Raw genomic sequence first — 26243 nt, 5'->3', positions numbered from 1 at the left:
GTGGTGTCTTTAAAACTGTTCAAACGGGGTCTTTGGACAGGAATATTGTATATAAGGTATGATGGATCATTCTAAGCAGTTTGTTTAAGGTTAGTGAAAGATCTTGGTGTCACTTAAATATTAATAGACATGGCATAGTTCAAGTCACTGATGACTTCTCTGTATTAAACCAAGACAACAGTTTTTCCCTAACCTCTACCAAGTGCTGCCAATGCCTGAAAATAACCATAAAAAGTTAAATATTGCTGATTGCAGATATTGTACTGCAAAAACAGCTAGGTATGTTGTCTCTGAAGGTTTCACTCAAACGTTCAGTATCAACATTTTTGCAACTTGCCAAATACCTTAATTAACAACATTTTCTCATTATGTTGAGAGAAAAACATAATTCAGCCAGCATTATGTTTCTAGCAAAACACATTTGCTGTTGCAGTTTAGTTGTATATAAACATACTTTCTAGGAGACAGAGTTGCCCTACATGTGCAGGATAAAGTCACCATTAAAAATCTGCAGTTTTCCAGGGCGTTACAGTTTTCAAGGAATCAAAGTGTCCATTTTCAAGTTGAACTCTTTGTGATAACTTGGCACAACAGAGGCATCTTGGAAAGAAGGTGAGAAAGTGCAGTGTGTAGCATTTTCTGAAGACCAAGACCGTATTTTCCATATACTGGTGCTTCTTATTGCAAAGATGATGTTGCATCTCTTCTCTGTTCATCCTCCCTGCCAGGTGGATTTGTTTTGAAGAGCCCATAAAACTCTGATATTAAATTCAACATAGAAAAACTAACATGAGGGTGCAAGTGTTCTTTTGTGCTGTGAAGAAACTTCCTGCAAAATCCAACCTCCAGGAAAATAAGATGTAAGGACAATGAAGTGAAAAGGGTGCCAGGATTCTCACCAGTGTTCTCATTTGCTAAATTGAATTGCACTAACGTGTCAAAATGAAATTGATAATGATCTATTGATGTTAACTAGCTAGACATAACACCCTTAAGTTAAGTATTAGTGTGGCAAGTGCCACTGGGTAATGACAGGCGATTAGAGGGTTCACACCTCCGCCGCACCGGGCTGCCAGCAGCCAGCGGCCTCTGCCTTCCTCAAGTCCAGGGCAGACGGAGGAGGGCCAAGAAGACATGAAAAACAGCAAAGGGAGTGAGACATGAAAGTGGAGGTGGTGCAGGAACCAGAGAGAGATGGAGAGGCAGATGCAGAGTGTCTCTTTCTGCCTCTGTTCCGCGGCCAAAAACCACACTGCGGCTGAAATTTTGCTTTAGCTGCCCGCCTCCTCTCCATTTTCAGATGCCTCTACTTCGACAGCAGATTTACTGTTTTGGTCTACTTTCTGGCTTTCCTTCCACAAACACTAAATAATATAACCGCTAGAAGTGTGAAACCACTGTGGTGCAGCATCAGAGGGAGTGATATGTGATACGTGTGATATCCAGGCTCCACTTCCACTTGTCTTGTCTCTCTTGGTGCAGGCTGACCCTCAAATCGCTCGGCTTTTATTCTGCAAAGCTGAGAAGATTTTCACAAAAACTAGGGAAGACTCAGGTACTCCTGGCTAGAGCTTGCAGCTAAAGTGCTGCAATTAAATAGACGTTTCTTTTCTCTCTTTCTAGTCCTCTGTATGAAACACCTGCTGCCACTGACCCGGGCTCTGGGCTCTCTGGTTTGGACTAAACACAACTGTTCCAAATTCTCTTAAAAGTTTCCTCTGACTTCCTCTATTTCCTTAATCTACAGAGTGCTTTTCAGTTGCTTTTCACCCTTACGCAAGACCGCACTTAGCCACTACTAAAGCACATGTGGAGAGACTGAAGCGTGATTTTTAAACAGCACGCATTCCTTCCACTTCACTGCAGTATGGAGGCTGTGATAGTGGCAGGATTTCACGTTCCTTAAAAAGTTTTAGTAGGAAACATCATTTGCATCTTGCTTCAGGTAAACGGACCTGCACAAAGGCCGAGAAATTTATTATAGAAAGAAAAACGTGATATGAAACAGTTATAAGGATCATCAGAAAACAAGCCTTGCAACCACTCAATCTGTTTTCGACAGCCTTCACCACTTCAGCCTAGTCAGATCACGGCAATGCTTCCACTCAAAATCTCAAATAAAGTCAAGTCAATAAAGACGGGAAAAAGACAAGGGGAAAAAAAAAGGCCCCAAAGCCTCATGGGAAATCAGCGCCTTAATTAAGCAGGCCTGCTTTCTGTCACCAAGCGCAGGGATTATGGGCCTCGATCATTATAGTCCTGATTATTGCTTTTCCCCAGCAATCACAGGAAAAAAAAGCCAGTAAACATATTTGTCAATGATTTCTTGCCAGTCTGATGTCATACTCACATCAGATTTACAACGAGCCCTCCAAATTAAACGACAAAAGACGTTGTCGGTTTATGTTCTCAAGAAGACACATATAAGTGTTTATTGATTTGGTGCCACTATTGACAGGATGACACAAGTATTTCAAAAATAAATCAGTTTTCTGATCTGATACCGCTATGGTTTAATTAGAGTTAGACACAAAAACAACTTGGTTAGGGTTCGAGAAAGATAACGGCTTAGGTTAAATATGCAAGTTCTGGAAATCAAGCTGGCGCTAGCAGGAGTCTCAAAAGCAAACCACTCTGCTCCTCCCTCCTCTCGCTCTCCCTGCTCTGTATAGCCCTTCACCTGCATCCTCAATCGTGCACACCCAAAGTATTGATTTCTCCCTGGGGACTGGAAGTAATGGAGCCCATTTATTGCAGGTATCAGGAGCTTGCTAGCCTGTGAGTAAGCCGTAGCTTGGAGCTTCGGTATGAGAGGTGCAGAAGGCCAAGTGAAGTGCGTTCACGTATTGATTGAAAGCCGTGACTTTGGCCTTCTCTGATTGGTTAGAAGGGCGAGGCTCGCTTAAACTTAACTTGAGGAGGGAATATCTCTGTACTGCTGCCAGGCTGTTCAATGAGCCTGGGTCACAGAAGTCTTTGACAACACCTCTCCAACATAAAGATATACTTTGGAGCACATTTCAACTAAAAAAAATATAAGAAAAAACTTACATCATTTATCTTTAAGGTTTGTGGACCCATATCATTAATAACAACCTGGTTATGATTTGTCAGTCTTTCATCATCTCATCCTCATCTTCTCTCTTTCCGTGTCTACTTCCTTTTCAACCAGTGAGGCAAACAAATCAAAGCATATTTGTCCGACTGACGAGTAACGCAAAGAGCTAAAAACTTTTAGCAAGGAAGTAAAATCCCCTTCGAAACGGTGACAGACCTGCTGTTGTCTGACATCAATATTACATAAACCAAACAAAAATGAGGCACGCAATCGCACAAAGCTCTCCACTTGGCGCCTTGCACGTTTGCTGGCCAAGCTCGAGGCACATGCAATAGCTATGATTGCAAGTTGTACGAAAAGTACGAGAGTTAGTGCAGTGGTGCCAGATGCTGTTTGAATAATACATGTCTGCCAAAGTGAGTCCCGGTGTGCATATTCAACACACTCAGAGGCAGAGAGAGGTATGCACTATGTTCCCAAATTTACCAATACACAAGATCTGATGTAAGTATCCCTTGTTATGTTCAATCACACAGAGGCGACACCGTGGCCTTGTACTGAAAGAGACAGTCATTCATCCAGAGGACCCAAATTCAAGCCCCCATTTTGGCAAGCATCCTCCCTTCTGAAGTGTCCTTGAGCAGCTCCTGAAGGGTGTGATCACAATGGAAGCAATTTCAGAGGCAAGTTTTTAAAGAGAGAGAAGGATTCATGTGCTGCTTTTTGCACTCTGAGTTTGCAGAAATGAATCAATTCACAATCGCTGTTGTTTTGTTTTCTTCTGTCCAATCAGAGTAGGCGACAGATGGGACAAAAATGGAAAGAGTTGTTAATGATGATTCATTAGTGACATTAACATTAATTTTAACTGAATAACAAACATTCACTGCATGGCTTCACAAATTGGACTTAAAATGATCAAAACAGCAGGCATGGAGTTGATTTAAGGCTGCTTTGCAAATTCCCTGAAAGTTTTTAACATAATTCTGTGATCTTTAGTTAGTTCATCTAAAATTTGAATGATTAATATTTAAGTTTTAATGTTCTTTGCCTAATTTTATGATTATGTTGCTCTCTGTAAGTCTGTGTTTAGAAAGTCACCCAACCAAACTCATCCTAACTTACCATTAAAAATTATGTTATTACATTATTTAAGCAAAGAGATCATAATCGTTGTAGATGTGTAAACCACAAAGGGAATTCCTATCCATTGAGCTAATGCTGAAACAATTAGACGATTAATTTGTCGAATATGAATAACCAACTAAGTAGTAATAATCAATTTACAAAGGAAAATTGCCAAACATTTTCCGGTACCACCTTCTCAAATGTGTCAATTCATTGTGAATTTAATATCTTTAGATTTTAACCTTTTGATCCAACCTACGACCAGACATGTCAGTATTGGAGGAAGCTGCAACCCCCCCAGATTACGTCAGATGCGGTTGTATTTAAAATTCCCTCTTTCCACAATATCTATTCATGGCAAAGATCATTGGTAAAGCTAGTAAAATATGGTTAAGGTGTGGTTGGTTTCAGCCAACAAAAACATTTCATCAAGATTAGGGAAAGAATGTTAATTGCACTTCTGTGATGGATGACAAACTCTGGTCTCTGGTCAGATATGCTACATCCACCATCCCAACATCCACACTCTTACTTTCTGCTACACTACATATAAGGCAAACTACTTCCTGCATTAGCACTGAACCTTAGCATTGAGGCTATAGTGGCCAGTTTACTATGTTCCAGGTTCCTGGGCCACTTAGTCTGCAAAGTATCTTAGTTTTGACTCAAGTATCACTGAATTAAATCCAATTTTCTTGTGAAACCCGATATAAGTCCACAGGTGGCAGGAAAAATGTTGTGAAGTTAAATTAAGCCTGGTTTGTTACCAACTTGATGTTGTATTCCTAAACTGTAACACACACATTATCACCCACTATAGGCCCATCATGTACACCCATATACACGTTATAAATGGTCAAAAGCTTGTTTCGATCGGATCTTGTTTGCTACAACTAAGCAGCATCTTTTAGGCCATTTTATGCACATGCGAATTAAGCTGCCTTACAACACTATCCACACTATCCAAATAACAAAAATATACCGTTTCTGCATTCCAGTGATAAAGAATAATAAGCACTTAAGAGAATAATAGTAAGTATATACATAGCCAAAGTCCACTTACAAAATATACTTAAACTGTACATAACCTATTATAAACTGTTGCATGAACTTAAATAATGTTAGAACATAGTGTATATAGCATGTGATTACAACATAAACAATTTACCAAATACCAACAAGTGCCTATAAGTGGCTCTTACCTATAATGTGAGATGTAGAATCATCCAATATGGTGTAGGGATGCTGGGCTGTGTCATTTAAAGATGTAATCTTGTGCTCTGGCAAATTGTGAGGCACATTTTTGCCTATTTTCTGACATTATAAAAATAATAAAAACAATTAGTTGCAGCCCTACATGAAGCTTCACTCTGGATTCACTCCACCCATCGTGTCTGTGATCTTGGCATCATTCTGTCTGTTTTGGCTCTAAAAGATCATAAATACAGCCTGCTGGCTTGAAAACAACCAGTTAGAAACCAGTGGTTTGGTGTCACATTCACCTCGTCCACTATCATTTTCTGTCAACGGCTTCAAGAAAAACGCAGCGTGTTCAGCCTTCAGCATGAGCAATCGACCTCCAAATCGCCACAAGCTTGAGGGACACAGACGCTGTAGTTGACTCTGGAGGAAGGGTGAGGGGTCACGGCAAGAGACTGATCAATAAAGTATTATATGACTTTACAATATCAGTTAGAGGACACAGGCGGTGGATGTCTCATCATAAACACAAACATACAACAAAACCAGATGGAAAGGTGACGCCTCGCAGTGAGGTGTGGGCTCCTGCTGCTGTAATGTGTAACTCATGATGAGAGCTCGCAGCAAAGAGCCAGCCAGGTTTATTAATACTGTTGCTAAGAAGAATCATGGGTAGTCACGAAGCTGGACGAGACACATTATCTGAATTCCACGGAGCGACTGCAGCTGTCCCTTCTCAGCCCTCTCACCTTTTCACCGCAGCCTCGTGTTCTTACACAACCTGTATCCATCTCTGTGGGAACAGTAAATCTCTCATTTAGCTTACCTAGTGGGCAGCTGGTCAGATGACAGTGTGTGTTAGCTTTAAGTGAGGAGGAGCATGACAGAATGTGCCTTCGGTGACAAGATACCTCTCTGATCCCAGAGATCTCTCACATTCTCAGGTCTAGGACTCGAATATCTAATGCACCCGACCCGCTCCCATTTGCTGCTCTCGCTCTTACTTGTTGTCATGGATACAAAACCCCTTTTACCAGCCCGACTCCTCTCTAAATGCGACACATGACACACTTTCTGTAAAACTTCAACCTTTTCCATTCATTTTCTATTCATTTGGCTGCACTGAGCCAAACAGCACAATGAAACTGTCCCTGGAGGCAATAAAGAGTCCTAACAGGTTTACCTCCGTCTGCTCACACACAGTCTATTACTTTATCTGCACACTTCTCTGACAAACCAAATCCAGCAGCTGATGCACGCTGCAGGTGGAGGAAGAGACGAGCAGGACATCACACAGTGGCAGCTCGCTTCCTGTCAGATTACACACTCCAGCCTTTAAACCCATTCTCTTAACACGCCAGTACAGCCAGAAAAAGGTGACCTTTGCCTCCTTTGTCCTTTCAACTGTAACTCTCTTCTTTTACAACTGGGACATCCTTTTCATTGTAAAGTTAACAATCAAAAAGGGATGCTGAGGATAAAGCCCCATCTGCCACGCAGAGAGATGTCACAAACAGTCACTAGTCTGCTTTGGATCAGCAAAACGATGTTTGACAATGACCACAATAGAAGACTGGTTTGCTATTTTCTACTTTAGTGCTGGAACATTTAGCTGATTACTTGAATATTGACAAAAAATTTTGTAACAATTGAGTAATTGTTTAAGTAATTTATCCCACAAAAGTGCCAAATAATTGCTGGTTCTGGCTTCAAAAACTACTGTTTTTTACCTTTTTTTACATAATTGTAAACTGAATGCCTTCGGGTTTGAGAAAAGATCAAACGAGGATTAATCATAAGACGGACTGATTCAGATTCAGCCTTAGCAAGGTGACAAAGGGCAAGATTTTCTGTTTAGATCATTAGAGCATTTATTAAAATAATCCAAAATGGCTGGATAAAGTATTCTGGATAAAAATAACACATTTATTTAGATGATCAATGAATTGTTCAAGTCGTTTTTCTAGCAAAAAATGCCAAATATTAATTCAGCTTTTCTGTGTGTTTTATATCATTAAACTGAACATCTTTGGGGTTTGAACTGTCTGTCGGACTAAATGAGCAACATGAAGATGTCACCTTGTGCTCTAGGGAATAGTGATTTTCACCATTTCCAGACATTTTACAGACAAAATGACTAAACGATTCATCGAGAAAATAATTGGCAGATTAATTCATCATAAAAATAGTCATTAGTTTTACCCTAAATACATTATATGACATTCCTCAGGACTTTTCAAAATGCGTAATAACCAATTTTTTTTTTTTTTTTTGGAATACAGGGTATTACAGGGTGTACGTTAATTTTTATGTGATTCTTTAAGGTCCAACCTCGAAACTCATCACATCATGCTTTGTGGAAAATACCTCCCATTTAAGAGTTAAGTAGTTTGCAACATTTTTCCTAAACAATTTGAAAAAGAAGGCCAGAAAAAAAGATTTTGGACACACAAATAGAGAAACAAGGAGCTCTGAGAAACCAGGAATACTAAAGACATGTGGGACATAGCTGGGAATAAAATGTACTTTCTGGAGAGGCTAGAGACTGTCACTGATCTAAACAGAGAGGCCTGGCTATTGGAGGAGGAGCAGAGGTGGTCGGTTTTACTTGTCATGCACCCTTGCGACACTGTCTCCATAAAAACATACTGTCTGCCATCGCTGAAGGAGAAAAAGACAAAGGGAGAAAATGAAAAAAGAGGAGAGGACACTCAAAGTTAAGGGAGAAGATGGGGGAGCAATTGAAAAAACAGACAGCCGTGCTCCATATTTTCTGAGCCAAGAGCAAGGCGAGCAAGTGGGGGGGGGGGGGAAAGTGAGCTATATTTTTTTGGATGTCTGGAGCAAGCCCAAAGGTCCTCCTCTACAAGGACACAATGCAATAAAACACTCAGAGATGAAGTGTCTGATAGGGGGCGACAAGGGAGGGAGAGGAGGAAGAGAGGGACGTAATAGAGGATGCAGTCAGGACTCCAAAATGAAAGCAAGATAGTTGCGCTGAGGGCAAGAAATGCACGATGGCTATTCTGGGTGTCGGGCGTGGGTCCATGACAGCTTAGAGAGCCCGAGCCGGCCAAGTCAAACCGCCTGCAGCCAAATGACAAACACCATCATATATGAATGACTTGGGAGAACGACAAGCTCCCCTTTGCATCAGGGAAAAGTAAATCTTAGAAATGTGTTGCACTGAAATAATAAAGCATTACTCTTCTTGTCATAGATAGAAACAAACTGTTGAAGCTCCAGAAATAGAAAGCTGGCTGTCGGTGTCGTGTTCTACATGTACTGTAGGTCTTGTTTATGGCACCGAGGGCTTTAACACTCCTTCATGGGCAGTGTTGGGCAAGTTACTTGAAAACTGTGATAATTTACTGATTACACATTACTCATTGAAAAAGTAATTACATTACTTATTACTCAGCAGGAACAGTAATGGGTTACAATACTCGTTTCCAGGGCTACCACCTCTCACAGTTACCGTGAGACTCACGAAATTGACACCTTTCACACGCTCTCACGCCACACGTCAACAAATGCATTAACGTCACAGTGCAAAAACAGGACACTGTCCACGCACGGACAGAGAAGACAGAGCAGCACAGTGCAACAGCAGCAGGGGAAACACAAATCTATTATATTGTAATGTATTCCCATGCGTGCCGCTCAGAGTAATCTCAGTCAGCGGCTCTTCTGGCAGCAGCGTCTCTCCTCTTACGCCGTGTGGACGCAGGCATGAGTAAGAGTGAGTTACTATGGTTACGGGGATGCTCTATGTCTCTGTCGCTCTGAAACTTTCTCGTGATATCCTGTTCTTGATGCATTCTTGGTTTTCATTGCACCCTCAATCTAACTAATCTAGACTAGTGCAGGTGACTGTTTCTTGACTTATTAAAATTTGTTTTAAATTACTTTTTTTTTCTGGGGAAGAACCGCCAGAACCCCCTCCGCAAATTATGTATCTTTCCAAGTTTGCTTTGTTGACTTGTTTACGAAATGAGAGTGGTGAAGTTGCGGGTATCAAAGTAATTATCTGACAAATCTGACTATTACAAATTTATCCCTGCTGTGTTTGTTCCTGTTCATATCGTATATTTTATTCATTTTTCTACCATTATTTTCTCTGTTTCTGGGTCTGTATTAAGATGATAATTTATTCAGATATTACTTCTATTTGGATAAACTAAAGTGGGGAGTGTTGGATGATGGGACGCGACTTGGTTATGATTTGCTATGTTTTCATGAAAAATATGTGTAATATCTGGAGTGTATATCCAAAAAGCTACCCAATAAACACAAATTAACAAAAAGAAAAAGTCTTATGAAAAAATTGTTGGTTCATAAGGCCATAGAGAGGCCCCCCCTACCCAAAGGTTAAAGGTGCCTTTAAACAACTCAAAATCCTCCACACCCTCACGTTGCATCTTTTGAAATTATTTTTTGTATTTCATTATTGTTTAACAAGCAGCCAGCCTGAAATTTGGAGGGATTTACTGACCATCGAGCAGCTAGCTTAGGCTCGGTAACATTAGCAAGCCAGCTAAAGATACACAACGTGAATAAGTCAACACCTTCAGCTCCTGCACCAAGAGGACCAGTCTATTAACTGAGAAACTGATCAATGCCGGTAAGACAGTAAACAAATCAACCCCCAAACTTCTGATACAAGCAGGTTAATTGAGGTTTATTTCCAAAACAAACTTTATCATTTCGGAATTGAATTATTACATAAAATTATTCTTAAAAGCTGTAAAATATCAAGAATTTAATTAAAATAAACTTTTTTTTCTATCAAACTGTGGATATCTCTTTTCAGACTGTTCAGGCTAAAATTACTAAAACTTAATTTCTTCCTCTTCATTTCTACCAGACGAACAAATTAAACTGGTGGCTTCAAGTCTAAAACCTTCTGCTTGATTTCTTAATCATATCTCCTCCTCGTCACGCTGTTCTACAAGCTCTATTTGAACAGTAACAACTTAAACATATTCATATAATTAATTAGGCTCTGGGCCTATCGGCTGCTTTCATGGATTTAATTTATTCTACATTTTGTATGTAAAGATAGAGACATCCTCTACACCATGTACCATCATGGCTGAAGTTGCAGCTTTTCACTCCACTGAAATGGTACAGTGGCTGATTTCACTAATTAATTACTTTTTTTCTGGTTGAAGGTGTCAGTTAAATGAGCTGCTGTGGTGTTTGATTTGAATATAAATTTATGGCCTACTGAGCCTCAATTCCACACGGTTGAGAATCACTTCTCCACATTGGTATGATCAGTATCCAAGCTGTCACACAAGATAAAAGGTCCCAGTGTTTCATTTCTGGTCCACAATTTTTAGTTGAAATTGACCATTCTCTATAAAACATTACTGTGCCGAGGTATTTGACTTCTATTGCACAAATCATAATTTACAAAGCAAACATTAAAGGTCATGATACTGTCCAGAGGGGCTATATGTGATACATTATTGATGCCTGTGCAGAAAAATTCTCTTTTCACCTCCTCTTCAGGGAGGCTGCATCACACGGTCGGCTATGGTGAAACACTTCCACTGCTGTTGTGATAAAAAGAAATTAGTGGCTCGCTTGAGGACATTCAAGATGTTTTTCTGATTCAGATTTTTTTGTATTTTATTTGCACATCCACATTTTACAGCGGAAATGTAAAATATAAATATAAAAAGGTTTAAATTTAGTTTGTCCCCACAAACCCAAAAGTTATGTTTCCTACTGCAAGAGGATCACAATTTACAGTAAAGAAAGTGTTGAATGCAATGTTGAAAGCTCATAAAATGCTCCTGGTTATGGACACAAGAGCAAATGAGCTGCTGGTTATGCACCACAGATCCTGTAGGAAAGTGAAAAAACAGGGTCCACAAAATCCAGTTCCACATATTTTTGCATGAATTGAATCGCCAGCAACCAAGGATTTGCTCGTCGGGGCAAATAAGTCCACTCAAACTTTCACATAGAGTTCAACTTTGGTTCAACTTTGACTTTTTAGCGTATTAGCTCTCTTCTCATAGTTATGAGAAAGGAGCTAATGGTGCGAATGCATCTTTTCAGAGAAATGTGTGAACTTTGCTGTCCCGTTAATTACAAACTAGTGACAGTTATCAAGCTAGCTAACTTTTAAATAACTCCTTACTGAAGGAAATGTACAGTCCTCAGAGCAAAGCAATAGGGTGCAGTAAGTGCTAGCATGTTCCCACCTTGCTAGTGTGTTAGTTAATAGATCGCCAACTACAGTAATTCACCATCCAGTCTGCAAGTGGTCCAAACGTTACTCAGTATCTAACTCTAACTCTGCTTATATTACAACAATGCAGGGGTGAATTTTGCTGTGCCACTTTTTAGTGTGCACAGGTCTTGGGCACATTAGAAAGTGTTTTATTTATAAAAGGATCATGTTTCTTAATAATCAAGACAAAAACTCATACATTTCTGGATTTTTTTAAAAACATAATAATGGGCCTTAAACCTGAGTTATCAAGTTAATATACTAAAGCCACCCTGTCGTTATAAAAAACTATATTCAATATCTATAATGTCTGAAAAGGGCTCATTGTGCTATCTCTGTGTACACCTGTCTGTCACGTTGGCCTCTCTGTGGCTATTTTGCTCTCCACTGAACGTGGGCGGGTTGACCAACGCACAGCACGTTTCACACGGCAGGCAGCCCTTCCTCTGCTCCGCTCTGCACATTGGTGTTACTACACATGCTGCTATTATTTCTGCATTTGCAGACAGGAACGGAGGAGGGAAAAAAAAAACACAGTGTCACACCTCAGTGAATCTTTAATCAAGCAACAGAATGCACATTTATGAATGTGAGTATGTGTGAGTTGGTGCAAATGTTCTTGTGCGTTAAGTCTTTTTGTGCATTCTGTGGATGTCACCACTTTTACAGTTACAGTGGAAGGAGCAGATGTGGGGGAGGGGAGCGTGTAATGTGCATGTTTGCATGTGTGATTTCGTGCTTCTATTTTGTGATGACCATTTGAGTTTTAGTCCTTTAGCGTGAGGACATTTGAAAAGTGAGGACATTTTTGGGGCTGGTACTCACTTGTTCAAAGGACTGTTTAAGGGGCAGTGTCACGTTCATGTCATATTAAAGTTTACATAATTACCAGTTTCTGACTTGTAAATACTGTCAGCGTCTCAGTCATAATGATGATGCTCTTTAGAAATAAGTGCCTGAAAAGCAGCCTCATTATATATCAAACAATACAGCAAAGTGTGACATTAACAAAGTTCAGCTTCATTTACAAGCTATCAGTACATTCATAATCCCTCAGCTAAGAAAACAAGAGGCTACACCACTCCAGTAGGTATCATTTGAAAAATTACCTCTACCATCTAAAGCGCAATTTATACAAAAAAGCACATTAATATGACTAACATGTGTGTCAGCAAACTATAGGAGCAATGTACGCTACATACCATCAGCATCACAGTGCAAGAAGGAGGAGTTTGGTCTTGAACAATGAAATAATTTCATCATAATCTTAAGTGTCTGTCAGCTGCTTTTCAAATGAAAGAACAGATAAACTGTTCAGTCAGCCTGTGAGCGCAGTTGCCCTGTTGCTTGTTTTGATCCAGTTAACAGTGGAAAACAAGCGCTCAACTGTGCAGCTTGTTATCAGAAGAGTAATGAGTGCCTGAAGTAAAACAGTTCATATTTGGAGAAAAGTCTTCGGGACAGGAGTCGAGAACCTCGATTAGTGAGGGACAAGAATGACCCCCGCTTACATTTCTTTTTAACTGCTGTGCAAATACAGTCAGTTCAGAGCCTTCAACTGAGAGTCCATAATGCGCACTTAGTGACCGTGGCTCCTCCATCTGGCCAAATGAACAAAGATGCTTCGTTCTTTCTCATCATCTCTATCTCTAAAAGTAGTGAAAGTCTGTTTTAGACCCTCAATTAGATCAACGCAGTCAGTTATTGGTACAGATGGAGACTTGAGGCTCATGGTGGCAAAATCACTGACACTATATAACTTGCATAAAGGCCACAAGGAGAACTCCGCCAATGTTTCAAAGTCAAAACTCTACACACTGAGCCTGATTTTGAACTCCATCTAATATCTGTGGAAGGTTCGAGGCAAGGTCTGTCAGGACGAAGTTCTTCCTGGATCTCTAAAAACCATGCATGCCTGTTCACTCCTGTCATAAAGTGATGGTGAGTCGAGAACTTCAAAAAAACGTGGTCGACAGTGGGAGATACTTTGGATGCAGAGCAAAGCACTAGATTTAAGCGGTGAGTGTCACAATATATGTACGCTGAGCAGGCGAATGTGCCTTCTAGTATCGCTTTACTGCCAGCTATGACAGAAGCGCCGTCAAAACTGAACCCCACACGCACAATTCAGGGTCAAGCTGCAATGGTTCCAAATATCTTCAAAATCTTACTTGATATTCCACCAGATGTCAGATCATGTGTTGCCACAAATCCCACTGCTCTCTCTTTGAGTGTTCCATTATGTTGGTATCTTATACATATGGCAATGAGCTCATTCTTTGAAAGATCTTTGCATTCATCTGATAAAATAGCATAAGTGTCAGCCTGCGAATGCAATTCGGCTTTAATCTTTCTCAGAAGAAGTGATGCTGAAGTTTCGAGGAGCTTGTTTTGTTTATCAGGGCTCATCAACTTTGCATTTCCTGGGAGTTTGTCAAGATGCATTTTTATGTCAGGAAATAACAAATAAATTTAAACATCTCTAAAAAGTTTCCTCTGTTAAGACTTTCTAGGTTTTCCCTGTGGCCTCTTAATGGAATATCTTGCTTGGCGCAGAAAAGCACAATGTCTACGATAACCTTAATATGTGCATGATTTCCTTCAATAAAGTCAGCTGCGTGTGCATTTTTGTCTTTCATTACTTGATGTGAAATGTCTCCTTTCCCAGCCCTTTTAATCTCAAGGAAGGGCCCAGGTGTCCCCAGTCTCTAAACCCCACTTTCCCAAACCTATCAGATTCCTTGTTGAAATAGCGACATGGCTGACAAAATACAGCGTCCTGTTTGATGCTATATTCCAGCCAAGCGTACCGTTTAGATCAGAAACATCTATTCTTATCCGTTGCTTTTGTCGTGAGCGAGAATGAGAATAATTTAGGCTGACAGGTTTGCAGGTTTGTCTATTTGCTGGTAGATCCATAACAGTTGCAGCAGTTTTGGGTTAAAGGATCTTGAGGGGGGAGAAGTCATCCCTGGTGTTGGCAACCGAGTTTTCCAATGGCTCTTTTCTGACTGCCATTGTCTGTTCCTATTTCCTGATGCATGGCCTCTTAAAAAACTTGTCCAGAGAGCTTTGTTTTGACATCTTTGCACTTTTACTTAAATCTCTAGGCTCAATACCAGCTAGCTAGGTTGCACCATGATCTCTCACTTACCACCAACTAATTTCAATAATTCAATTAATTTCAATAGTGTAAGAAATAATAATAATATTAACATGTTTTAACATGTTGCAGCGAACTCATACATTTTTTATTATTATGCTGGCCACGGGTGTGTCTGGATATGCCTGTGCCATCTAAGTCTCAAGCTGGCACACCCGTGGCTATGCGGGTGACGTAAACATGCAAATCTTTCCCCTCTCTAACATCCATCCCACATGATATGAACTCGACATAAGACATGTAATATAATACTTCCTCCTCTATAGAATTACAAACATGTGTGTTTGATAAGTTGGCAGTAGGGAGTACATTCGATTTGCTGCAGACACAGAACGACGTCACTGATTTAGAAGTGCATGGCATAGGGGATATACATACACTTCTAAAAATAGTCAGGGACACGGATTTTCTCTGGAGGGGGCTGTGTGTGTGTGTGTGTGTGTGTGTGTGTGTGTGTGTGTGTGTGCCAGCCAGAATACTCGGCTTCTGACATCCAATGGCTACACACATACACACATAATACAGCTACACACATTAACACACACTGACACAAACACTTGAAAACACACCATGAAATTATGATCACTATCACAGCCCGAGGTCCTGTACACATAATGCTCCCCGTACACACTCCACAGTACACATACAGTACATAACATGCCTATAGCTGGGTTTAACACTGCAATTCTCTACAGTACATCACAGTTTCCTAACCTAAGGGCTGGCAACCAATGTAGTGTCGTCTGATGTTAAAACGGGTCCCTTGATAAATTCCTAATTATACAGAAATGACTGTGGAACGTCTTCCAATGGCCTTTGGGCTGCATAGAGCCGCTATAAACGTCACACGGCTTGCCAATGAATTTCCATTGACCAGCTTGTGAGAACGGCACTATCTCTATCCTCTGGAGGATTAAAGCACTGCATGTAGTCTACACGCTGACCCTAAACATCTTCCTTCACAGTTACTGGGGTTAGAGGAATTTACTGGCCTCAACATGCAGGGCTGCTTGCCAAAAACAAAGGTTGTGAACTTCTTGCTTCATGCTTTACATTAATTTACGCACCGGCTGTTCACTCCTCAAACTCCGGTAGTGGATGACAAGCACATGCAAGGTTGTCAGCAGGCAGGGTGAGGGGAGGGTTTCGTGGAGGGATGGGGTGTTAACAGCAAGGTTAACCTTCTCTGAATCAATCCTCCCCTGTATCATATATATTCTTGTCCCAATAGGTGCTGAGAGATGAACCCGCAGAGAGAAAAGAAATCATGTCAGAAGCTGAGCGACGAAGGCTGCAAAGGCTGTCAGGTTTGTCCGTGAGAGGGGATGCACTAGAGGTGGGTTAGTTTAACCCCTTCAGGTCTTAATCTCCCTATAAATTTACCATTTACTCGTTTTTAAATACTTATGTTACCTACTTTAAATTTCCACAGTGTGACAGTATCACATGTGCATTTTGTATTAGCTTGTTCCAACTCATTATATGAATGAAGAGAGTATTTGATAAGTTGATGTGTTTGGTGTAATAAACTTGAATTGAGACTGCTGAACTCAACACACCCTTCTTATTCATACAGGTGCAATACTATTCAAACAAAACGTATATACAAATATGATCAATTCGGAAACATCTGTACACAAATTGATACTATGCTTGCATTTTGATTATGTTAAGGTTGTCAACAAGACTTTTGTCCTACGCTAATCACTGTGTTCACTTCATAGCATCACAGGCGACAGTTTGTACACTAACACATCTTCAATTCCCTTCACACACTCACCTTACATGTACACTGTATATGTGACAGCTCCCTTGACACATTACACCTTTCTTTAATACAGTCAAGGATGCTTACACACACACGCACACACAAGATACATGGCTACATAGTGTATTCCCAGCTTGCTCACACACACACACATACACACACACACAGTGACAGGGAAAAGGGGGGTGTAACAGGAGAGGAGAGAGCCAAGATGAGCCAGGAGAGGAGGATGATTCGATATGTAAGGGAGGAACTCTCCTCCATCACAGTGTACGTCCTCTGGTCTCTGATGAGATTATTGAACGGCTCCTCCCTCCCTCCTGGCCCTCCGCTGTGTTGTCTTAAAAAGATTAACCACACCATTGTCTCCGCCAATAATGATGGGATAAAAGGGCCACTGCCTCACAGGGAAAGTTGAAATGCTCAGCGCTAATTCCGTCCCATGGAGCGTGTTGCCATCATCCGTCGTCCCAAATCCTCATTACCATTAGCTAACAGCGCAGGAGATTGACTTGGACGCTGGAATAATGCAATCTGTCCACTAAGCACAGTGCAGAGCAGGAAATGTTGCAGTATTTTACCTGTTTTTTTCTTGACGGCAGCAGCACTAAACGTTATCAGCAGGTGCAAATGGTTGACTGACCAGTAAACCAGTAGCTGGTAAAAACTGGGTAATTAAGAATAATAAGCTGCGTGGGTTGATAAGCTACTGATATCACAGCTTATCATAGTGCCATGTCAACATTTCGGCTCACAATTGAGATTCATCAGCCACCGGACAAAACAAACCACATTTATCTGAACAGAAACACTGGGCGCAATGTCATCTTAAAAATAAGGAAATTTGTTTATTTAATTCTAATGCGGCTTATGAAGAAAACTCATTTCCTCTTGGATAGGAAATAATAATTGTGAATTTATATATCTGAAGGTGGCAGGAGATGTGTTCATAATAAAGCTTGATTATACAATACATTCACTGGGTGAATCTGAACAACTGAAGTAAGTGGCTGCATGCAAAAACAAACCTGTATCATGCTTTAAAGGATAACATGAGTATATACAATTTTGGTCTTATTTTCATAGCTTTGCTTACATTGTATTAACCAACAGTAGAGACCTGGGAAGACCGCATGATCCGATGGGACACAAGCAACTCAGATGATCCCACGGTTTCATTTTACATTTTTTCACCCATCATCATGCATCCCTGGCTGGAAATGAACAGTATTGTGGTTACATGATATACATCTAAACCACTAGGACGCCAGGACGCTCCAGTCATACAGTTTTTGAATACACTCACAGTTACTAAAACATGTTTGGAAGAGGAAAAAAAAAGGTGGATGGTAAAATCATCATCTACTGTTTAAGGTCTGTTCGTAAATCCAGCTGTAAAACTCACTTCACCCCAAATCCAATTGACCCACAAGGTCTTCCATAATCAAGACCCTGGTTACATTCATAAACTTTTAATTTCCTGTTCCCCAGGTCTATGAGGTCTTCTGACCAGAGCTTGCTGTCTCTCCCTCAGTCAAAACTCTAAAGCAAGGATGACCGAGCTTTCACCGCAGCGGCCCCAAAGCTCTGGACAGTCTCCCTACGGACGTCAGAACTCCCTCAAGAAAGGAGCTATATAAATAAACTTCACTTACTTACTTGTAAACAGTGTAGTTGTGTAGTTGAGTGCACTGATGGTTTTCTTTCTTCGTGACGAGGGATTTCCACCAACATTTCTATTTCAGTTTTGCCTCTAAATAAAGGGGTTTAGATTAATGGATCCTAACTGGTGGGTCATTATCCAAAAGTGGACCGCTAGCTCATTCTGAGTGCTTTGTCAGAAAGAAATTACTTTGAAATATAGTGAATTTCCAGAACATTTTATTGTGAAGCACATGAACATGCAACATGCTTTGTGGGTAATGTGACCCTTGTCTTGCACATCCATTGTCTGTAGTGGCCTTCCCAGAGACGGAGAAGAATGAAACCAGTTTAAACTAGTTGGGAACCACTGGTTTAAATAATCTGGTTATGCTGCTGGCTCATTTACAACCTCTCTTGTTTGCCAAATCTGCCTTGTCAGATTTGGTCATAGTTATGTTGCCAGATCCCAGCAATTCATTTGGTGAGAACAATGCACAAGTAATGTAGGATGTAAATTGACCTGAGGCTCTGCGGGATCCTCAAACGTCTACTATGAAGCCCAGTACAAAGCCCGTGTAGATACCCTACTAATTCCTGAGCATTAAAGCTTTCCGCCAACCTGCCCTTTGCTGCTGTTAAACGGAAAGTGCACTAAAAGGCTAGCTGGTGTGCAGCGGGATATCTAAAACAGTCAGCCATGTAGAAGGAACATGCAAAGGGCAGGGTCTCACAGTGGAGGAAGTGGTGAGTGGCGAAGTGGTGAAGAGGTCTAATCCTGCTCTCCCTGCCTGAGGAATGAGGGAAGATCAGTCGGCAAGTCAGTCAGTCAGTCAGTGAGTCAGAGGGAGGTTCTGGTCACATAGTCGAGGAGCCTTTAAATCCTCTGGGACAGAAAGGGGAAGGCACGAGTAAAGGGAGAGGTGGAGGAGGGGAAGGAAGCTGTGGGAACTGAACTACGATCGATTCTGTCCTCCATCACTCTCCTCATTCACTGTGACATTTGTTGAAAACCTCTCGAGGACGAAGTCTACAGCTGTACATGCCTATTCAATTAAGATGCCTGCCTGATGTTTTGCTTTCATCCGGCTCTGTTCCTCCTCCAACATACCCCATCTTCATCTCTCTTTCCCTGCATCTTCCCTTGTTTGGTTGTCTTGCTGTTTGTGTTTTCTACTGCATCTGAAGATGTACTGAAGATGAAATTAATTTTTTAGTGATCTACAATACTAAATCATTACAGCTCAGATGTTTGCATGGATGTTGTAAAAGAGAATTGCAGAAGAAGCAGAAGTGAAGAGGAGAAAGTGGAAACAAAAGAAAGGATAGATGCTTGTTTCCAAATTGGGAGATGAACTTTTCAGTCTTTGTTTTTGTTGTGTTTTTTTTTTTTTGTTTCAGTACGTAGCCACATTGAACCAATCAGCAAATAAAGTTGCATTTTGTTTTGTCCACTCTCTCTCAGTCACCCAATCTCTCTTTATCTTGCTCTTTTTTTTAGAGCAGTCAATAAGTCTAATTCAGCTTTTTGTGCACTTAAATGCACTTATTCGCTTTCTTTCCAAGAGTTAGATGAGAGAATCAATACCACCGTCATGTCTGTGCTAGCCAAGCGAAGCTTATCATACAGACTGGAAGCAAGGGGGAACCAGCTAGCCTGGCTGTCTCAAAGGTTAAATATACTGTACGCCTGGAGAGAAGAGGGGTTATAGTTAAACCGTGCAACTCCCTCTAAAACTATAATTTGTCATTTTTCCATTATTGTTTGTCTATAGGTTAAACAAATGAGACACAAAGTGTTAATTAGTCAGCTTTGGAGGTGTTGGTAGGTTAATTTTTGAGTTTTGGAGAGAGTCAGGCTAGCTGTTTCCCCCTGCTTCCAGTCTTTATGCTAAGCTAAGATAATCACCGAACTCAAAGCAGAGATTCTCCTCTCATCTAACTCTCAGAAGGAAAAGCTAAAATATTGAACTATTTCTTCAAATATCAATAAACATTACAATGAATTCCCACCTATTCCTGAAAGTAACACTAATGCCATTCAGTACTTGCTTACTGCATGAGTGAATCAGTCAGTGACTTTCACCACTACAAACTCATCCCAGGTATCTCTTGTCCACTAATAAACCCCAGAAGAGAGACTCTTTGGGGGCAGGAGCTCTCAGGCTGGGTTCCTCCTATCAAAACGCAGTTCCTAAGTTCCTAAAAGGGCTCCTGTGTTCTTAGAAAAACTCCCGAGGTGGAAAAGTGCAAAATGCTTCTTATTGTTTCAGCTAAAGAATTGGACTTTGCTTAAATCCATTCTACTCGAGCTGCCTCCCACCCATCGGATAAGTTAAAGCAAACACTAAGAAGTTTTTGCAAATACTATCTGACCCAGGTCGGACTGTTTCATATTCATCCCCCTCCCCTACTGTTTAAGCTAATCCCTCTTTACAGTATGTGTCTTCTTCCTTTCTTCTCTTGTTCGTCGAGTTTCTACTTTGCCCACCCTGCGTGACCGTGTAATTCAGCCTGAACAATACGGCGCTGCCTCCTGTAGCCGTTGTTCCTCTGCTCCTCTGCTCTTCCCAATGTCCCCCCTACTGTGTTTGTCAGGAACACAGTGTGTCAGTGCCCGGGGAGAGGGGAGGGATGGGGGGGAACACAGTGGGATGCCTTAACAAGGTGTGGCAGGGACAATCACGGGGGATATGGTTGGCCCTGTCCAGCCAGCCTCTCCTTTCCCTTCCTCATCCTCTGTCTCATTTTTCCCCAACCTCCTCCTCCTCTTTCTGTGTATCTTCTATTGCCTCCTCCACTCTCCCTCTCTCACTCTTTATGTATATCTTCTACCCTCCTCCATATCTGTTTCTCTCCAGGCCACCCTTGCGCTCATCACATCCCCTACTTCAGCAAATGCTTCTGCTTTCATTTACTTTATTTTCCTGTCCACCCCCCGTTGGTGACATCGTTATTTTTAGACAGTCTTGGCTGTGTGTAGCTATGTTTGTGTGTGTGTGAGTTCGGGATGCTGACCTGATTTCCCAGTCATTGCCATGCCAACTTCATTCCCGCCATCTCCTTCAAGTGTGGCCCCTGACAGGGGAATAACACCTGTTCACAACCCCCTAGGTGTGCCAGCTGGGCCGTATACAGAGGCGGAGCAGGGAGGGGGGTGCGAAGAGGGAGGGAAAGAAGGAAGTGGTTGGGAGGAGAAGAGGAGAGGAAGTCGGCATTCTCCAGATGCCCCAGCTTCCCACAGTGAAACCTGCCACTCAGCTGGAGATGGCTCATTCACTGTGCATGCTTGAGGGATTAACCTCTATCAAAAAGGGGGCAACGTCGGAGCCACTGGAACAACGACAAAGGTCGGAAATAATGGGGTGGATTTGGGTTTATTCTTGACTTACAATGTGTCAACTACCGTGGTCAAAGTCATTGGCATCACAAAAACGAAGAAGGCTTCTTTGGAGACTAAAATTCTCTCACAGACAATTTAACAATGCTATTGTGTATAAAAACTATCACACACGTTGCATTTTCTATTCAGAATGTGAAGACAAGGTCTCTTGTATACTGCCGCCAAAGAATGCTATAATCCAACAGAATATTTATAAAATTATTCAGATTAATGCAACTGAACATTCAGTGTAAAACTGTGCTAGTGGCAATGTCAGTCGGTCGGTCGGTCCACCACTTTGGCTTAGATGGAAACATCTCATTAAGTACAGATATGCATCGTTCACAAAGGATGAATCCTAATGACTTTGATGATCCTCAGACTTTTTCTCTGGTGCCACTGTAAGGTTGATATCTGAGTTTTTTTTAGTGAAATGTCTTGACATTTATTGAATAGATTACCATGAAATTTGGTGTGGACATTCATTTCCCACTCAGAATAAATTGTAATAACTTTGATGATCCCCTGACATTTCGTCTAGCGCTATCATCAGGTCAAAATTTAATTTAGTCAAATCCATTACCTGCTAAACATCAGCATGTTGACGTTGCAATTTTGAGCATGTTAGCATGCTTATTAGCATTTAGCTCAGAATACTGTTATATGTAAATATAGTCTTACAGAGGCACTGGCATGGATACAAACTCTGTCTTTCATTCCTACAGTACTCAGATATTGCTGTTACATCATGATTAACTTATACTGACAGCATTTAAAATTACTTGGTTGAGGTTAGGAAAAAAAACCAACATGCATTCTGTCATGAGTGAAATTCAATTCAATTCAAATTTTTTTGCCTGTTTAATCCTTTTCAGAGTCTCAGCGACAGGTGGGCATGTTGGACAGGTCACCAGTCTACCACACGACTAACACAGAGGCATTTGAAATAGGATATAGAGTCCCCAATCATTCATGACCTACATGTCCGTCTGTATAATCTGGATTAGAGTAGTTGTCTTTTTTTACTTTATTGGAACAAGTATCAACTTTGAAATACTGCTTTGAAAAATCCAAGAGAAAAAATAATATGATATAATGATAATAATATATGTACCTTCTCTTAGCATTTTGAGATTTTAACCAGCTCTTATCATGACTGTCAATTAGATACTTCCAGGTCAATTATCATCCATTATACCAAGTTGTACAGTACAACTCTTTTTTGGAGTGCGGTGACTGTGCTAATCACTAAACAAACCTGTCAACCCTCTCTACCCATAGCAGATTAATTAAAAGAAAGATGCACAAGAATGCAAGACTTACATCTGAGACACAACAGGACAATTTAATTTGGTCTCTCATCAGGACCGATCTCTTGGACCACACCATTGCCTGGTGTCCATGACCTCTCATCCTGCTCTCTCTGCACTGTTTCCTTCCCATGATCCCAAACCAGTCTTTATTCAGTCACCAGCTGTTAACACATCCAATCCACCTCCTCCTCCTCTTCCAATCTGCTGAGGAGGTACACAGACCGCCTGCCCGCTATATCCGTCTGGCATGCAACAGGCACTTGGATTCTCCGCTCCTCGCACACAGACCTCATTCATTCAATTTGAGCCAAATCCACAGCCAAGCGTCATTAGTTAGTTACTATTAGAGTTATCTGTCTGTCTCTGTGCAGGATGGCCGCCAGACATAGACTGATGTAAATCTACAGAAACAGGGATGACATGTGACAAGGAGGGAAAAAAATGGCATAGGAACATGGCAGGCAAAACCGTGGCCCGCGGGGAAGAGCTGCCTGACATGTTTTAAATGAGTGTCATCTGATCAGGGCGGAGAGTTTGTCCTTCAACAGTGTTTCCCCCTCGGACACAACAGCACTATGGATACTGAACAAACATGTATGGTCCGTTCAGTGAACAATTCTTCCTATGTATTGTAAATTATAAGGAAGTTGATGGTAATGACTCTGTGTTAGGAATCAAACTACAACAATAGCAGCGTTCTAACGCCTCTCACGCTACAAACTCTATAAGACAGAAATGAGTGAGCATGTATTATTTCTGTAAGTCTTGGTGAGACTATTGTAGTAGTTGTATGGTGCCCTGAAGATGGTAAATGCTCTCTACCTTGCTCAAGAGCACTTCAGCAGGAGTGCAAGGTTAAAATATTTTTTAAATTATTTTGATTCAGAACAGAAATTAACTGAACTTATGCTTCCTGCTGCATTAAATGCCAAACAGTATTTTGCATTTTACTTTTCTTTTTTGCACAATGATAAGTGGTGGTGTAATTTTTATGATTTGTTATAAAAAGTTAAGTTTTAGTATATTAAAGTTATTGCTACATCTATATACACAATGTGTAATACTTATATTTATGTTCACTTGGTTAATAAAACGTGTCTATCCCAGCAGTGAAGTAACAAATAATAAGTGAATATGAGTACATCTTAAGACCCTTAAGGATTGAATATCAATCAAGCATCTGAGGGCTCAAAAATGACATCATTTATTTTATGTATTTGTTATATTTGAGGGCTTTCCTTTCATGGTGCAGGCCTACATTTTTATTATCAAACAGGAACAGTGAAATAAATTTTTCAGGCCTAATTTACCATTCTCACCATTATCTATGTGAGTTAATCACTGATATTTCAGGTATTTTAGATATAAAGCTAAACTTTTTTAGCAGACATTTCTTTCTTTATTAAATAGGATACAGTAGAGACAGACAGGAAACTAAGGGAGAGAGAGATGGAGAATGACATGCAACAAGGTCTCTAGGCCACCTGGACTAATCCTGGCCTCCCTTCTCATCGACTCCCACTGTTATGCAGCTTCAGCCAGTTCAATGCACACAACACTGCGGATCCAATCCTCTCATTCACTGAAACAGTAAATCTGGGTGTGTAAAACTCTTTATAAGTAATTCTAGGTGCACACACGGTGTCAGATACATTGTCAGTCACAGTAAAGTAACTTTCCTGTCTTAACTTTTCTTAATGCCACAGTTTTACGAGGCAGATTTTGCAACCAACATTTCATCTTTTATTGCAAGATGACTCACCCGCTTTACAGCTCCTGTTCAAGGCTATTCAAGATACACACGTGAAAGAAGAAAAATCAAACCTACATCAACTTTGTTTTTACTTTTTCAATGTTCTCACCCTTTTTTGTCCTTTTTGGCCTGAGGAGGGCGAGGAGAGACATGTATATCAGTTGCACCAGCTGTGGCTTTTACCAGGAGGATACTATGCCACCATCCTCCCTGATCAACCAGTAAGAGTAGTACTGCAAAAAGGGTGTGATCCCTCACCGGCTTCCCACCATACATTGCCAATAATGTTCAATGGGGGCACCTGACAAAACTTCTACCACTGCACCACTCGGGCACTGACAAATATTTATAATGCACTTCACAACTTTAAACCCATTTTGTTGTTTTGTTGTGTATTTTTCTTCCAGTGAGTCACTGAACAAACAATGATAATATCATGTCAGGTAGAGATATTCCCAGAACAGTTACAATGCAGTCTGACAGCAGATATTTTTTTTCAACTATGTAAAATATCAAATATAAGCTAAATGCCGAGTTTTGCTCTCAGCCGTCCTGAATGTCCAGAATTTCGAAATATAACAGTAAGACGTGACATACAAAAGCATTGTGCTCTTTTCACTCTCCAAACTTACTCTGCTAATTCTATTGCCGTTGCTCTCTACACCTACCTGGCACATAGAACATCTTTTACAGAAAGTTTTTGAAGGTCGTGCTTGGCAATGTAAGAAATCATTTACTGAAGCAGAAGTACACGAGTTGAGGGAAAGTGGGTCAAATCATGGATTAAATATATTTTACAGTGTGAAAATATAATGTTTTGACTTTAAAACTGCACTAGGGCTGCAATTAACAATTATTTTCATTATTGTGTAATCTGACGATTATTTTTTTCAGTTAACAGATTAATTGTTTTGTCTATAAAATGTCAGAAAATTGCAAATTTTGCTCATTATAATTTCATACAGCTCATGATGACGTCTTCAAAAGTTTTGTTTTGTTTGATCAACAATCCAAAATTCCAAAGATATACTATCACATATGGCACAGAAAAACCACAAATCCTCACATTTGAGAAGATGTGACCCGCAAATATTTAGCCTTTTTGCTTTAAAAAAATGACAAACGATTATTTGATTATCAAAATTGTTGCCAATTAATTTTCTGTCGATTGACTAAACGACTAATCAATTAATCAACTAATTGTTGCAGCTCAAAACTGCACTATGTCCAAATGACACTGAGTGCTTGCTAAAGTCACTGAGTCACAAAAATGCACAAAAACAAAACATACTATATACTAAGCAAAACAGCAAAAAAAAAAAACATCTGACCAGCAACTTGGCCATGCAGTGAATCTGGCTTCAGTCTGCACATCCTGACTCAGAGAGTGACACAGTGTCATGTGACCAACAGCAAAATGAAAAGAGGAGGAGGAGGAGGGAGAGGAAGGCAAAGAGGAGGAGGAGGTGGATGATGTCACCGCCAGTGACTTTTCTATTAGCAAACATGAGTAATGGACTACATATCTGATAGTCAGAGGTGCAGACATTTCCCAAGGAACACTGACTTAGAGGGAAAGACTTAGAGGGG

The 26243-nt window shown here is 40.7% G+C and overlaps 1 protein-coding gene and 1 long non-coding RNA gene across 5 annotated transcripts in view; one reads left to right on the top strand and one right to left on the bottom strand.

The window, feature by feature from the left end:
- slc8a3 (solute carrier family 8 member 3) overlaps window positions 1-26243 on the bottom strand; it is a 118815-nt gene that overhangs the window by 44125 nt on the left and 48447 nt on the right. The window lies entirely within an intron of this gene.
- Window positions 9022-18200, top strand: LOC122998328. 2 transcript variants are annotated; one of them, XR_006407391.1, is made up of 3 exons: window positions 9022-9128; window positions 16028-16103; window positions 18056-18200. It is a non-coding gene; the product is annotated as an uncharacterized LOC122998328 (long non-coding RNA). The 2 variants fall into 2 exon arrangements; XR_006407390.1 differs by having other exon boundaries at window positions 16028-16132.

The sequence above is a fragment of the Thunnus albacares genome, chromosome 15, assembly GCF_914725855.1.
Source record: "Thunnus albacares chromosome 15, fThuAlb1.1, whole genome shotgun sequence".
Classification (NCBI taxonomy): Eukaryota; Metazoa; Chordata; class Actinopteri; order Scombriformes; family Scombridae; genus Thunnus; species Thunnus albacares.
The sequence above is the reverse complement of the archived record's forward strand: the minus strand, read 5'-3'. Positions and strand labels throughout refer to the sequence as shown.